We start from the raw sequence: 11,972 nt of genomic DNA, 5'->3' as shown, positions 1-11,972 counted from the left end.
AATTATCTGGCCCACTCAGAAATATCACTTTGGGAGACTAAACAAATTAAGTCCATTCAATCTCTTTTTGTAAATGACATTTTCAAAGACAAGTTGAAAAAAAAAATCAATCCAGTCGGTATAAGACCCAATAAAAATGTCATGAAAACAGGAGGCAAAGTAAAACCAAGCAGATTTGTACATTATTATTATTATTATCTTCCCCAAAGGGAAAGGAAAATAGAAAATACAAGAATCTTTATTTTTGAGACCAGTCTGGGAAACTGTAATTACATTAGCAACATCCAATTGTGTTATCAACACTGAGCAATTCCTCTCATCTCAACACAGCAGCCGACTCAGAAAATCACACCTTTCAGCTCATGGAATTTGTGATACTTAGTAATGCATGTGTAATTGGGTAAAAATAGTCATTACCACTAGCTTTATTTTTATTTGCTTCTGTATGTCTCTAAAGGAAGAGATATTTATGAAGGTCTTCCAGCTTCTTCAAGAGGGTTATAGCTGGATCCCTTTTGAAGGAGTGTGTAGTCACCCAAGTGCTGCCATATTCCTGACAGGAAAGAGGCTTTTTCTGAAAGAAAGGAGCCATGATATATAGAGAAGTCTCGGAAGCTCTTCTCCTCCTTACAAAGCAGCTGGAGGTGCTGGAAGATTCCACTCACCTCTTGATCAGATCTCTTTGCTTCCATTTGTGTCTGCTTTTTCTTCTGGATGCTTTTTCCAGACCATACTCCTAAAATCGAAATCATATAATGTTCCCCCTCTGCTCAAACACCTACCATGGCTTTTTACTGCTGATTCTTTAAAGTCTAAACTCCCTAGCATCCATTTAGAGAATACATTCATTAGGGAATCCAGTGTCGTCTTCTTGGTCATGCTTATTTACCTGTTCTCCAAATCTTGAACCTTCTATTTTTGTCTTGCTTGGTATTACCTTTGTTGGTGCTGCATTCTCTCCCCGAACTGCCTTCTCTTCTCCCCTCTGACTGTTCAGATCCCTGCTTTTCCTCTAGTCCCCATCCACCGTCCACACCATCCATGAGGCCTTCTCTCTTTATCTTCCTCTCATTCAGATAGAGACCTTTTCTGAAAGAAAGGAGCCATGATGTACAGAGGCAGAAGCGGGTTAGGAGTGGGAAAGTTTACCCCTCACCTTTAATCCCATGTAGTTTAAATATATAATTGCCACATTTCATTCCATTTTCAGATTCATTTAGATGTCCCATGGCATCTTGAACTTGAGAAGAGTCCCTACTTTCTCCCAAAGTCCCCATTTCTCCTATTGTGTTTCCTCTCTCTAACAGTGATGTCACCTTATGTCCAGACTCCTAAAGCTAAAAATCCAAACATTATCATTCAAAACCATTTTCTTTCCTTTACTGCCTATCTGGTCATCAAGAACTTTGTTTCTGGTTTTCATTCTCTCCCAACATCACTCCTTTCTCTCTTTGTCATTGCTTCTGTCTTAGTTGAGCCTTCACCATTACTCTTCAGTAGTCCCCTAATAGATCTCAGGCCTCTAGCCTCATCCATGCTCAGATGCTTAATTCATCTTCCACATTTGTCTTTGTTCTGAAGGGAAAATCTGATCTCTCAATGAGAAACTTCAGCAGTGACATCTCATTGCTTTTTATATATGATTAAAATTCGGTAGTTGAACTGCCAGGTTTTCTCTGCTCTTTTTGCTTCTTTTCTAGCATCTTTTACCTCCCCTTACTCTGCCCTGTCCTCTCCCACCTTGACACCGAACATGGGAAAGTCCATTGTGGCCCACACCAGTCTCTCTACCTACAATGTATTCCCCTGTTTCTTATTCTCAACATCTTCTATCCAGTCTTAAAAATTCCTTTCGGGTATCACCACACTTGAGGAAATTTTCAGAACACCTACTATTTCCAAGTCAAGATAACATTCCATTTCTCTATGTGTACTTAATTCTATCATAACACTTACATATTAATTTGAATGTTGATCTCTCCAACTAAAGTATGAACATCTTGAGGGTAGAACACCTAGCATCTAACACAGTACTTGACCAAAATGAAGTCCTCATACATAATTATTGAATGAATTAATAAATAGCATGTAGTCCTAAATTTCTCCATGTGGCTTTTTAAAGAATTATTCATTGGTTTACATACCTGAGTATATTTTTCTAATATTATATGGAGCTCAACAATTAAGGACTTTGTGTATCTAAAACTGCACTAGAATAACTACACACACACACACACACACACACACACACACACACACACACATACACATAGACACAGTAGTATGATAAATGAACTAGAGATATGACTGAGAGGAAGAGGTCAAATATGTGGACTGATCAAGAGGCTACATTTATACTTTACTACTTCTTTCTGCTCAGCTTTTAATGGATACTTCTTTGGCTTATATTGCAGAAGAGTAATCATTTCTCAGGACATCACTTTCAGGTCTAGCTAAGGGCACCCATCAACAGAGTCCATCATCAGCTGTGGTAGACCAGTGCTCTAAATTGGCTGTTATCACTGAACTCTTTTGTAAGAAAGGTTGACTAAGCAGTGACCTTGTCTGTTTCACAAGATATACAAGCTCTCCCTGTAAACTTCTCCCATAAGTTTCAAGACTTTTTGTTTAATTTCTGGGAGCTGTAGATGAGGTATAAATAACCACTGAGGAAGTGATGTGATAGAAACATAACAGCAGATCAACGATCTACCAAGTTGAAATTCTGCTTTTGATGAAACTATTAAAATCAGAAAAAATTATTGGCACAGTAGTTTCAATTTCTCAAACCTATACAGAGTTTAGAATTAAAAAGAAAATAATATGTAATTCAGTAAGAGGAGTAAATGCAAGAATGTATAAGAAAATCTCATCACATTGTCAAACTAGTCTGGTTTCATGTATTCTTTTGGACATCTGGTGGACCTGGGGCTTGATCATATTTTATGATAATTCAACATATGACACTTCTCATGCATTTGCCATATTCCCACTATATTATATTGCATTGCATGGCTCCTCTATCCCAGGTAAATCGCTCCACATCTTATTCCTGAAAATACCTCCCATTCTGGCTTGTGCCTAAAATTCCCCTACCTTTCATGTCACCCTTTTTGAAGTCATGCCCTTTCTTTAACTATCGCTTTAGACCAATCAGCCCCATTTGAGTCACCAGATGACCACAGCCACATAAGTGACACCAAGTTAATCCAGTATAAGAACTACACAACTGATCCTGACCCAAACTACTGATCCACAAAATCACGAGCAAATAAAATAGTGATTGAAGCCACTATGTATTGGGATGGCTTGCTATGTAGCAAAGGCTCACAGATACAGAGAAAAATATTGAATGATGAACAGGGAGAGTAGGAGAGAAAGTAGAATAGGGAAAGATTGTATGATCTTTGGCAGTACTAAGGGCCCACTTAAAAGTCATACTCATTAAGTATAAGTCAGTATGATTGGGATTTTCTCTAGTCAATTTAGTTGCATGAGTACAGGTGTGGTATAGGGGAGAAATGGATTTAATCAGGTTAAGATTTTTTTCCTAAGCAAGTACAACAAAGCAAGAGGGTCAGGTCAAGCGGAAATGTATACAAGAAAATGATTATCATCTTTTAGCACGGGGTCGAACCTGAGAAAATAGAGATCAAAGAGTTGAGATACAGTGAAAATGTTATTGGACCGATTGGCTGGATATCCCAGAGGAGTTCAAAGATTTTTGGCACCAAGATAATAGAGAGAGTGGATTAGAAAAAGAGGAGTGGTCAGAGTCTGATACATGAATTAGAGATTATGGAAAGACAATGGTTATCACAGATGACCAGATCTGTGATATGACTATAGCAAACGACTGGCTGAATAGATTGGAGGACAAGTTCATGGGAGGAGAAGAAACAAAAAAGTAAGAGGCCAGGTTGTGGAAGAATCATCTATGTGGATATTGATATCACCAGGAATTAGGATGGGGCTAACAGTGGAGGAGATTGCCATCAGCCAGGAGATAAGATAATTAAGAAATGTGAGAAGGGGGCCCCTCGATAACTATAACAAGAAGGGATAGTGGAGGGGCATAATATGATGACATTAGATTATAAATTGGAGGATTTAAGGGATGAGGAACAGGAGGAAGAATGGCCTGGAAATGTCAACAAGGAAGAAGGACACCTGCCTTACCTTCGGGCCCAGTGGTACTGCGTGGGGAGAAAAATGACAATGACTTGAGAGGACTGCAAGGGAAGTAGTATCCTTAGGGGAGTTCCAGATTGCAGTTAGAGCAAGAAGATAAGAGAATGTTGAGGAAACGTTGAGAATGTAGGAGATGGTGCTGATAATGGTCTATGAGCTCCAAACAGTTCCACACAGGGGAAGGAATTAAAAAGTTAGAGAAGGGTTAGAGAAGGGGACAGAAAAAGGAAAGTGCGCAGTTTTATGCAGATTGCAGTGTGAAGGATGAGGTGCATCCCAGGAAAGTGGGGCAGGGAAGTGGTTCTCGTGGAGACAAACATAAGCAGAGATAAAAGGCAATTTGAGATTAGATCATGTGGGTGCAAGACAGGCAGCGATGATGAGGCTGTCCATTTTGGAAGTTGGGGAATTTCCAGGGTACTCTTTTTCACATCTGTCTATGGAGACACGAAGGCCTGGGGAGGGTGGCAATGTTTTGTTAGTTGACTAGTCAAATGGGTAAATGCCACACTATATAACCTCACCATCGGTCCTTGGTTCTGTGTTAACACACATGAATTCCCTGGGAATGACTAGCTGATTAAGGTACGCTAGTATCTTAAACTTCAGGTGTTGCTGATGAACTTCCTTCTTCTAAATGTCTGATAAAAATGGTGAAAGTTTTTTAAGAGAGGCAAAAAGTACCAGAGCTGAGCCTGACATTCTTTCTCTGAGAGGAAGGGTGCAACCCTGCATCTCTTTGATGTTGCTCTAAAACACTTGGGCCAGCACCACCAGGACCTTTGATGTTCCTTTAGCAGTTCTGACATGCTAACGTCCAGACTCCTACTCTTCTGAAGCAGTAAATTGCAACAGCAGTCAAACTCTGGTATAAAAGGTAAAAGGACAGTAGACCTTATACAGAACCTTTTGATGCCACTTGCCTGATTAGAGAGAATGCTCTCTCTGCCTCTTCAAACACAAGATCATTAGTTTTCATTTTAATAGTCATCCCAAGTGTCTGTCACTGGGCACCCTCGCCATCCCAGTATTTCTCCAAGAAGGGATTTACAACCCACTCCTGACGCCCAGACCCGAAGCTACTGTTTCCTCCAAATGGCCTTTTACTTAAACATAAAAACTCCATTCTTGGCCTTAAGCTGTCCTCCATCCTTCACCTTTTATCATTTCACCTTGAGTCACACTCTTTCCCTTCATATCAGGCGAACTCTTTGTCCTCAGTTCCCACAGGCCGTAATCTGGAAGACTGTCTCATGTTTTCCCCTCCACATCTGTCAGGACAGTTCTTCCCCCTCTCTTAAGTTTCTGCTGAAATCTAACCAGCTTCCAGAGAATAATCTAGATCATGGCTTTTTGATCAATAGGACACTCTTTCTTTCACTTCTTTACCCTCTATTTTCCATATGCATCCACATACTTGAAGAATGAGTGGAGAAAAAAAAGCAAACTTTTTTTTTCTTTTTGGTATTAAAGTTGCTTTGTTTAATGTAGAGCTATAATATTATATATGTGAAATCCTCCTAGACAGAGCATACATTTCTGCCAACTTTCATGCCTTTATGAGTTGGCCCATAATGATGATGTTTATGATTAGGTTCTTCATCTTTCTGCCATCTTCAGGCCTCCATTTCTCTCCCTAACATCTTAGAAAAGTTAGACATTTTCCTTTTCTCCCAAATTTCTTTCTCTGAAGGTCACTCTTCCTTTGCTGTCATGAACAAATCAGATAGGTGAAGTGGGTTTTCCCGACTTGCTCAGAGGAAAGCAGCCCCCTTTTCTCCTTCCACAAACTCCTTCTTATAACATCTTATTTTCAGTAAGATGTAGATTAACAGGTAACAGTAAAACTCTAGTGTGAGTGTCTCTGCAAATATCAGAGGCTCCAGGGAATCTAAATAGTTCCAAGCCCTCACCCAAGGCTGTTGGGTCTGCTGTGAACTGTATCAGCAGGATTTCTGCCATCTTGTCATCATCGAGTTCCCATAAGCAAGCAACTCTTCTACACTGAAGGACTGTTGCACCTTGGATCATCCTTAACTGAAGAAGCTTCTCAAAGGCCCCTCCAGAGTGGAGACAGATCTCAAACACTTCAGGCCTCTTGTCTTCTTTTTTACCTTTTTTGGTAAATTCTTTTTTTCCCCCTTCAGTCTTCTTTTTCATCTTTTCCAATTAGGTCCCTCTTGGGAACTTACAGATGGAGAAGTGGAGGTCTTCTCTGATCAGAGGAAATTCTGTTTGTGAAGAAAAGATTCTTCCAGAACAAATTGTGAGAGAAGGTAGTTCGGCTGCTTGGTTGTGAAGCCCACAGCATGTCTTTACCAGAGGGACACCTGGTTATTCCCTTTCTAAGAACTGGCATGGGTTTTTTGCTCTTCATTGGTCCATGGTTTGATTGGCCCTGAGCCACTTTTTGATCTACTCTCCTAATGGGCAAGACTGAACTTGCCTGAGAAAACTTAATTTTTAAATAAAGTATAGTTGACATACAATATTATATTAGTTTCAGGTATACAACATAGTGATTCAATATTTATATTCTTTACAGTATTATCACCACAATAAGTCTATTGCATTTTCAAGATTACACTTAACCAGCCCCATGCTGCCTCCTCTTTTTGTTCTCATAAATAGCTATTCAATGAACTTCCAAAGGCTTCTTGGAACTCTCTGCATCCATGTCGATACTCCATGTATCCATATCTTCACTTTCCATTTACTCTTAGCTTATGAAATCAACCTCCTACCCATCCCCACCTTTCTTACTTCAACAGCCTCCTGGACCCAGTCCATTACAGGTATCGGACCCAACTGAAAGGTGGAGCAAGTAGTCAGGGATGCCCCTTTTTATGAAAACTACATATCTCTCCTTTCCAGATCACTGGAAAGAATGATTTCCTTAAGGCACTAAGGGCTAAGGCATCAAGGTCCTTGAAGAAAATAGGGTGATGACTCCCTTCATTGTGAGCTAGATATGCTCCTGAGAGAGTTTCCAGATTATCATCAAGATGGGCCACAAAGGTCTCAGTCAACAGAGCCATGACAGGAACCAACCAAACAAAAGCTAGCAAAAGAGTCATGAAACCTCTCTGGGCCAATTCATCTCTGAAGAACAGATTAGAAGATACTTGTAAGGGAAAATGTTTGTTTGCTGTTTATTTAAGAATATTGTGCAATAGAGAAGAAAAATAAGAAGAATAGATGAAACGAAGTGTAAATTATTCTCGTAAGACATATTAGACATGGATAAAGTGGGCAGAACATATGTGTTCCTAGGAATGAATGGATGAAGTAGACAACAGGTATTCATGACACTTGTAACATCCTTAGATCAACTACTGGTGACACCAGTTTTAGTCCCACATGTCCTCTGCCCTGTACATTAGGAATTCTTTCTCTTGGGTCTCTCTTACAGAGCAGGTGTATATTGGCTCTAGATATCTTCATCACTGGCCCATACAAAGTGGAAAAGGCGAAAGCATCAGAGAGAATGGACATGTGAATATTGCATGACAGGATTCAGGCTGCATGATCCTTCTATCCTGCGCGCGCTCTCTCTCTCTCTCTCTCTCTCTCTCTCTCTCTCTCTCTGTCTATCTCTCTCTCTATCTCTCTGTTTATCTCTCTCTTTCCTTCAGTCTCATTGTTATAAATCATTCAATAAAAATGAGATTTGAGCATATCAGTTTGGTCTGAGCCTTTCGGTCTGTGACTTCTTGTATATCCTGCCTGGTGATGCATTTGAAATCTACAAAATCATCAAGGTAATTTCCCATCAAGACATGGAGTGATAACAAAAGGTAAAAGAAGCTAAGTGCTTTGATCAACAAGAGGAAAAGAAACTGATGGAGATACCTGTAGGCTGAGCTATAAGTTGAGCTCTTTTAACTTCTAAGCAGCAAGAAAACAGACGTAGCCCGAGGACCCAAGTTTCACCTCCCAAATACCATCAGAGGCCCAGAGATACAAAGGACACACCAACCCAAGGGACAGGAACCATCCTTTTTGGGGGGCAGAGGATCCATCCCAAGTTACCAACTCTTTCATTTTCTTCAGTGCTTGAGACAGAAAGTCTAGGTACAAAAACACAAAAGTGAGTACCTGCAGGGCTCAGTAGGTAATTTAAATCAATAAAGAGGCACATTTGGGCCCCTGAGCTAAGTTGCTTGAATGGCCTGTACTGTGGAGAATTGGAGAATGTGATTGCTTTAAAGTGGCAGCTGAAAATCAGCTCTGTATGAAGGTTCCCATGGGAACAGGGCCCGGCGTGGCCAGATAGTCAATATTTTTAAAAGAAACTGGAAATATTGAACTTTATGAGAATTTTTCCAGTTAAAAACTCACTAGTTGTTCAAGATCTTAGTTTCTAAATAACATTATTTATCCAATAGAAAATAGAAGTGTTACCATTGCGGTGATCGGAGTTCCGGTAACACAGAAACCTTTAGGTCCTTATCACTGATGAGGAAATGAATTTCAACTCAGTGAATATAAGAAATATTTGTTTATTAAAAGCACATTATGAGGTAGAAGATGGGTCAAGTCTCAAACTGGCTAACCATATAGAAATGAGGTTACATATCCCTGGGCGGAAGTGGGTAGGCACGGGTTACAGCCAGGGAAGATAGAGAGCTGTAATCCTGGGGGAGAAAGTGGTCTGTGTTATATTAGGGTGGTTACAAAGGCGTTCTTAGGAGATTGGCAAGTGAGGTCATTTTGATTGACATTTGGCTGCTATATAACATTGCCTACTGCGCATGTGTTTACGCAGAATTTAGTCTGTTATAATTAGATTCATGAACTTCTAGGCATAAACATAGTATTCTAATGAAGCTTAAATTGTGGGGAAATTAAGGTAGTACCTTCTGCACAGGCGTCTGTAGCCAGATTAGGCCAGCTTAAATTATGACCCTCCTGTCCTTTGTCTCTGGAGATGCAGGAGGGATTCTTCATCTACCAATGGGGTGCTCTTTGGGTGGTCTCTAGGCTGGACCTCTATTCCTTTGTTCCCCTTGTTGCTCATGTCTGACAAACTAACTAATATTAGGCATCAGGGCTTCTTGGAGAAGTGGCTGATTCTAGGGCCAGGGCAGAGAAAATATATCACGAGCTTAGAGAATCTTATAGTGCTAGAAAGTGAGCACACAGACATAGACACACACACACACACACACACACACAAGTGATGGGAGTATGTCAAAGGGACACAAGAGCCAAGTGAAAGAGTTTCCAATAGCCAAATCTGGAACAATTTGAGAAAAAAAAAATTAAATAACGTAGTATTGGATTACAATCCAAAGTAGTAAGTAAATGTCCATGAGTCCGTACTGATATGAATGAATGACTGAATAAATAAATAAATGAGAGAGAAGGTACAAGTTTTCCTTTAAGAAGAATTCCAAATACTACAGGTAGATATTCTCCCCATTCAGGAGGTGAAACTTAATTCTTCCTCCCTACCCCTCGAAGGTGAATTGGACTTAGTGACTTGCTTCTAAAGAGAATGAAAAGGGAAAAATAGTAACTTTGCAGTGAAGAAACATGGCAGACCCCATCTCAACCAAGTGATCAAAGTCAACATCACCAGTAGTAAGTCATGTGGAGAGCATGTACCCTTTGATATGATGTGATGAGAAGAACACTTCACCTGTATGGTATTCTTCCACAAGACCCAAGACTACAGTTGAGAAACACAACTGACAAATTCAAATTGAAAAACATTCTATAAAATACAAGACCAATAATATTCTTTAAAATTCTCAAAGTCATGAAAAGCAAGGAAAGATTGATAGAGAAAAGACCAAAGAGACATGACATTAAATGCAATGTGGTATCCTGGACTGGAACCTGGAACAGAAAAAGAACATCAGTGCAAAAACTGGTGCGATCTGAATACAGTGAGGAGTTTAGTTAGTTAATACTAATGCGTCACTTTTATTTTTAATTTCTTATTTTTGACACGTGGTTATGTGAGATATTAACGTTAGAGGAAACTGGGTGAAAGATAAACGAACTCTCTGTATTATCTTTGCAACATTTCTATAGATTTATTTTATTTCAAAATAAAAAAATACTTAAAAAATCATTATTTCAAACAAAACACATTTGCAGAAGAACCTGGCCTGGGGCCATCTATTGAATTCTCTGATTTTGAAGGAAAATAAATGTTCTAAATCAGAGATTGCAATAAGCCACGACTCCTTAACTCAAAGACCAATCTTCCATATGTTTATATTTTTAAGAGAAGCTAGAAATATTTATAACCCTTCCCCTCCTTTTAACAAAGGTTCTCATCTCAATTTCAAAGATGTTAAAATGTGAAAAAAATTTGCCTCTTAAAGTCAGTGAAATGAGATGGAAGGGACATTCATGGCAGCCTGAACTGTTTTCCTCCATACTTGTTTTACACTTGGGAGGGAAAACCTATCTTGTAAAAGTCACTGCTTTTCTGGTCTTTGTTACTGTTAACCAGACCTGCTCCAAACTGATACATAATTCTTAAAAATATGTTGATTCAGTATTTTTTTGCTTTGTCACTGTAACTTACTCCACTCTTACATCCTCCTTGACTGATTGATCAAGGCATACATTTCCTTTACCTTTTAGATGTCCTAAAACTGCTAATTTCCCTCATTTTACCCTTCGCTTCAGCTTTCTTGAAGCAAATTCTCCATCAATATTGCTCTGAAGCTGAACTCAGGACTACAAAAAACGATTTGTAAGAAAAATTTTTATTATTTTAAAATCTAAAGCCTAGTATCACTTCTGAGATTAGCAATAATGCCTTCCTCTACTGAATACTTGATTAGATATATCTCTTGGGCTTGTGAAAAGAAACTGGAATTGCTAGCGAATGAAAAAAAAATTAAAGGAGAATTTAAAAATTAGAAATGTAGAACAAATTTCAAGGGTAGAGAAGATTCAGGAGAAATTAATGGGTGCTTTGTACTGCTTGTCACACATTTCTGAGAGAAAAAAAATACTTTTCGTTTTTCTGGAAAATGAAGTACAAGTTGTCAGTGACAACCATCTATTAAGAAATTTCCTTTTGTGATAGAGTGAGGATTTTTTTCCCCAGAGGTAAATTATTCAACACAGTTAATTTGAATCCGTGTTTGAGCCTGAGATGAAGTTATCAATTTTATCATTTTCCCTCAGTCTGTCCTGATATTATCATTGCCTGAGATTCCGGTACCCATAGCAACAGCCGCTATTTCAGACATCACTCTCGCAAGCAACAGAGCACGGCCAATGACTGACAATCATCCAGCTGCTGTCTCAGGGGAGTACTTTCCAGGGCTGGAAGACCAGGTCACAACTGACGTTTATGTATTGAAAGGTTAACAAGGAGGTGGGGAGGGCGAGTATGAGGACAGTGGCACACCCACAAGTTTGCTCAGCCCTTTTGAGAAGTTTATGGCAGGGGAGGGTGGGAAAATGAGGAGACTTACAAGGATACACAAAGTCAAGACATTGGGAAGTGCAACGGGGCCAACTTCATTAGTATGAATGTTTCTCACTTTTTTCCACCTCTGCCCTACGTGTTTAAAAGGCTGTTTGTAGACTTCCAAACTGAACCGAAAGGAGGGGATTTAGAACATTTACTTTTGTCTTACAGAAGAACAAGGAGAATAGAAACAATTGAGCTGCCACTGTATCTTGACTTCCCTGGCAGGGATTCTTAAAGAAAAGCTGCAAAATGTAATACTACAAGTAGTGGCTTGTAAGAGACATTGGAATGTAATCACAAGTCTCTTTGAGTCTTGCAGGTGAGGAAATCCTTT

Source organism: Pteropus vampyrus, unplaced genomic scaffold (assembly GCF_000151845.1).
Source record: "Pteropus vampyrus isolate Shadow unplaced genomic scaffold, Pvam_2.0 Scaffold714, whole genome shotgun sequence".
Taxonomy (NCBI): domain Eukaryota; kingdom Metazoa; phylum Chordata; class Mammalia; order Chiroptera; family Pteropodidae; genus Pteropus; species Pteropus vampyrus.
This window is presented reverse-complemented; position numbering follows the sequence as displayed.